Here is a 5,000-nt window from a genome sequence, read left to right on the forward strand (position 1 = left end):
GGGAATATTTGGGTGAACATATTCCATTTTTTTCTTTTTGGGTAATATGATGCTTCGTAACTTGAGTTTAATACCAGTCATTCATCGGAAAAAATAGGCCTTGAAAAAATCATTGTTAACAATTGGAAAAACCTATGATCATCAACAATAGAAATGATAGACTATGGTAACGGTTATCCTACTAATAAGAATGATAATGTACGAACATAAATAACCTGAAGATACTGGTGGAATATGAGTGATGGCTTTTTATATAGTTATAGTTATAGTAATTATTATTGATTTATAATATGTAGGAAAAGGAAGAGTGTAGAATTAACTTTAGATATGAATTAAGTTAGCAGCAGAGAGCATATCTAGTTTTCATTCTAGTAATGTTTATTGCTAAGATTTACATAGTAATGTGCCACCTGTTTATTATTATTTGTTTATAGAATAAAATACTAATGGTTAAAAAGGTTTCCGTCAACAGTTGTGGCTCTGGTGCACACTCAATGGAGGAATGGATTCAACCCATCTCCCCGAGCCTTAAGCCTATTAGGTCATGCTGCCCATATTCAAATTCAGTAACAGAATGTTTTATTTTGCATATGAAAAATTCATGTTCTTACATTAGTAGGCAGCTCTTTACGATTGTTTTTGCTATGGCTATGGATGCGGAGCACAAAGGGGTGCAGAGTCGTACATATGCATGGGTGCCAATGTAAGCAAAGCAGTTAAGGAAGACGCCCCTGGGGAGTAACCAGCAAAGGCAGCTGGAGGACATCTTCAGCTATTTGAACCAGCTATCTCCTGAGCTGCGATAGCGTCCAGGAGTTAACAATTAAGCTTACCAAGAATAGCTGGGCTGACTGGAGAAACTACCAATGGCACAGGCATCAAACCGCAGTTGACATATGTAAGCTGACAAAGGGAGAAAGGTAGTTACCCTTCACCTCACTTCACTTCACCTTTACTTACAGGCAAATATCCAGCGGGACAAAGTGATGCGGTCGAGAAGTGATTCAGGTAAGGAAGTGGAAAGCAGAATGTTGAAAATGTGTTAGTAGAGAAGTGATATGACTGGAAAAGTCTCCATAAGAAATCTGTTTTTGCTGAAAGTGAATCAAAAGTAGTAGACTCGGTTAATATTTGGGAACATTGCGAAATCGCTCTCTGAATTGAGCCAGTGTCACTTACAATGTGCCATAGTGTGTCTATTATCAAATCATGTTCATGAATGGATATGTCTAATGATTTTGTATGTAAATGACAATTTGTATTATTGACGTCTCTATTTTTCTTTTTCAGTCAAGCGTCTTGTATATATCCACTTTTTTAAGTATGTACAATAAATTTTGTTATATTATGATTTTCCAAAGGGATGACCCATGTTAACACTTAATCAACAATTAAAAGATGCATTCATTATAATTGCATAGACACTACTGAGAACATTTCTATCGCATTTTTTATTTTATTTTTAAGGCACATTAGTATAGCAAAATTTTGTGTTATGACAAATAGATTAAATATTAATAATCTTTTATAAATGGTTTGTTTGTTGGAATGTTAACGATTCAATAGTGGGCAAGTTAAAGGTAGATTTTTAGTGGCTTTTCGTCAGACCAGACCATGGTAATAAGATTCGTCCTTTCCCCAGGTATTGGAGGTTGTGATGCTTGATAAGTGAATTAATATTATCTTGCATCTCTGCGTATTGAATTGTGATGATTAAGAACGGATCGTTGCTTCACACCGCACACTGAGAAAATATGTGAAAACCACGCCATGACACTTACCTAGTTGGGAAATGTTTATATATTTCTAGACACACACACACACATATGTTATATGAACACACACATATATGTTATATGAACACATATATACACACAATATATATAACATATATATATATATATATATATATATATATATATATATATATATATATATATATATATATATATATATATATATATATATATATATATATATATGATTTTATGTTTTTCTCCTCTTTTACACTAACCCTTTTCTTCTCTCTCTCAATATCTCTTTATCCCTCTCAGCCCGTCCCCTTTCTCCTGCGATTTTTCTTATTAATTAAAATCACGGATTAGATTGCACTGATCGCAAAGGATTCAAGAGAGCAAACACGAGCAGAAAAGATCTTACACATGTTCTCAGAGATACGGCGAGCTTAGACAGAGAAGCTTGGCAGACAAAAGACTGGAAGAGATTGGAAGCCAGACGAGAATAAAGGGATTGGTTGCAATTATGATTCGCCTCAATTATGCACAAAGAGGGGAGTGATTTGAATCAGTTGATGCTAAAGGGTTAATGCAAGACGAATGATGATCTTCCTAAAGCAAGCACACTGGCAAAGACAAGGACTCGGGGCAAAGAATTGGAAGTCTTTTGCAAGAGAGATTGCAAATATCTTTTTATTAATATATTACAGATATTTCTCAAGCACGGACTCCTCATACAAGATGGAGGAAACGCACAGACACACACATAAATACATGCACAGATACACATACACACATGTACTCACACTAACACATGCACAGATCCGCATACACACACACACACACACACACACACACACACACACACACACACACACACACACACACACACACACACACACACACACACACACACACACACACACACACACACACACACACACACACACACACACACAACTCCTCTTTCACATTTCAGAAACAGGCTAAAACGAAAACGCATCTCGCAGAAAAGCAGCATAAACAGTTATTGAAATTACTTCCGTGTACATTAATGAATTTCAAGGAAAATCATTATTCATTGCCAGCAAACCCGGTTAAAGTAATGATCAATTAAGTGTAGATTAAAATTGGGGAAGAAGTGAAACAGAGACGGTGTGAAATCAGAACGTAACGGAAAAGACGAACAAAGAGAATAAGAAAATTAGAGACAGACAGAGGCAGAGACGAGAAATGCAGAGAAAAGAATGGAGGAATAGACAAAGAGAGAGAAAAAAAAATCTGTGATACAGAGAGAAGAGAGAGAGACCGGGAGATAGCCAGACAGAAACAGAGACAAAGAGAGAGAGCGAGGGAGAGAGTAAAGAAAGAGAAAGAGATGAGAAACCAAAACAGACAAGAAATGGGAAAACGAAACAGACAGACAATCAAACAACCAAGGACAGAAAAGACAAACAAACAGGAACCGAGAAAGGAGATAAATGGCACAGAGAGATTTATTTCTCTGTTCGCCTTAACTGATATTAACAACAGCAGCAGGTTCATTACGCCCCTTGATACAAAACGTAATTTGCTCTCTTGTTTGTTATATATAATCAAGAGGGATTAGCGAAGTGTCCGTATAATAACTAAGGATCAAGGCAGTGAGTCCGGCATTCTATATGTAGTCCATGATAACCCGGGCAAAGTTTGGGATTCTCGAATAATGATAATAATGATAATGACAATGGTGATATCATGATGATAATAACAGTGAGTGATGAAAATGAGGATAATGATGATATTCAAATTAATATTAAATACTATGATAACTCTTATTATAATGATAACATTAACTATAAACGATTATAGTGATAATAGCAATGAATATTAAGAATGAAACGTTTTATGCTGCTGATAACTGTTATTATTATGATGATAATAATCATAATAATAATTATGATGGTAATGATAATAATTACAATAATGATAAAGATAACTCTAATACTAATAATGATAATTTTGGGTTCTTGATTTCACTGTCAATCGCTGTAGAGAAGTTTAAAGCTATCAGGCAAACACGTAGATCCCTTTTCTCTTAGTTTATTAGCGAGAAAATACAAAACAGTCCAGAGCTCAGACAGGTAAGACCTATCATCTTGCTTGCACACAGGACCTCTGACGTCATCCGACCATGCGCATACGTGCATAAATGCAACGTTGCCAAACTTTCCAAAACTAAGTGGATGTTTCCAAATGTTGCATGGTGCTCACAAGACATCAGGTTAAGTGAAATAGGAGGCATAAGTAAACATACTGGAGAACATATAAATACATGCAATATGTCACCGAGTCTTTTCTCACATATCCATAATAATAATGATAATAATATTAATAATAGTTATAATAGTAATAAAATAAATAACAACAACCAAAATAACAAAGATAATAATGATGATTATAAACTAATTATATAAGTATTTCTATCAATAATAATCTAATGATAGCAAGGATAAAAGTAAAAATAATTATTACAACTATGATATCTTTAAAATATGCCAATAATGATAAAAGTATCAATGATGCCAGCAACAATACTAATGATCCCGGTTATGAAAATGCTAACAATTAACATGTTGATTATGCGATACTGTAAAAGATAATAGTAACTAGATTAATAATGATAATAAAACAATAATTATCACAATAATGATAATATGATGATGTGATTAAAATGCTGATCATACTGCTTCTGCTGCAGCTGCGGTGTGTGTGTGTGTGTGTGTTTGTGTATGTACATATGTATATATATATATATATATATATATATATATATATATATATATATATATATATATATATATATATATATATATATAATGAACTTCACTACCAGTGTTAGGAGAAAAACAAACATTTTCTTTTAGTCCAACTAAACTGGTATCTTTTTTTTCAATACAAACACTTATTCATATGTCAAAATCAACCGTTTCGAGTGTTCAACACCCATCTTCAGTGAAGACAAAATATCGACTGTAAAGGATATTGGAAACCTTATCCTTAAAAAAAAAGAGAGAGAGAGAAAAAAAATATATATATACATATATATATATATATATATATATATATATATATATATATATATAACATGAAAAGGAGATACAAATCACTAGTATCAAGAATTTACACTATACATCAAAATAATAAATTGTAAGAGTTTATGAAAAAAAAAATATATAGATTAATACAAGTTAAAAGTTCATGTTTGATTTTGAATTAATCAAC

The sequence above is a fragment of the Penaeus vannamei genome, chromosome 1 (genome assembly GCF_042767895.1).
Source record: "Penaeus vannamei isolate JL-2024 chromosome 1, ASM4276789v1, whole genome shotgun sequence".
In the NCBI taxonomy this organism is placed as follows: Eukaryota; Metazoa; Arthropoda; class Malacostraca; order Decapoda; family Penaeidae; genus Penaeus; species Penaeus vannamei.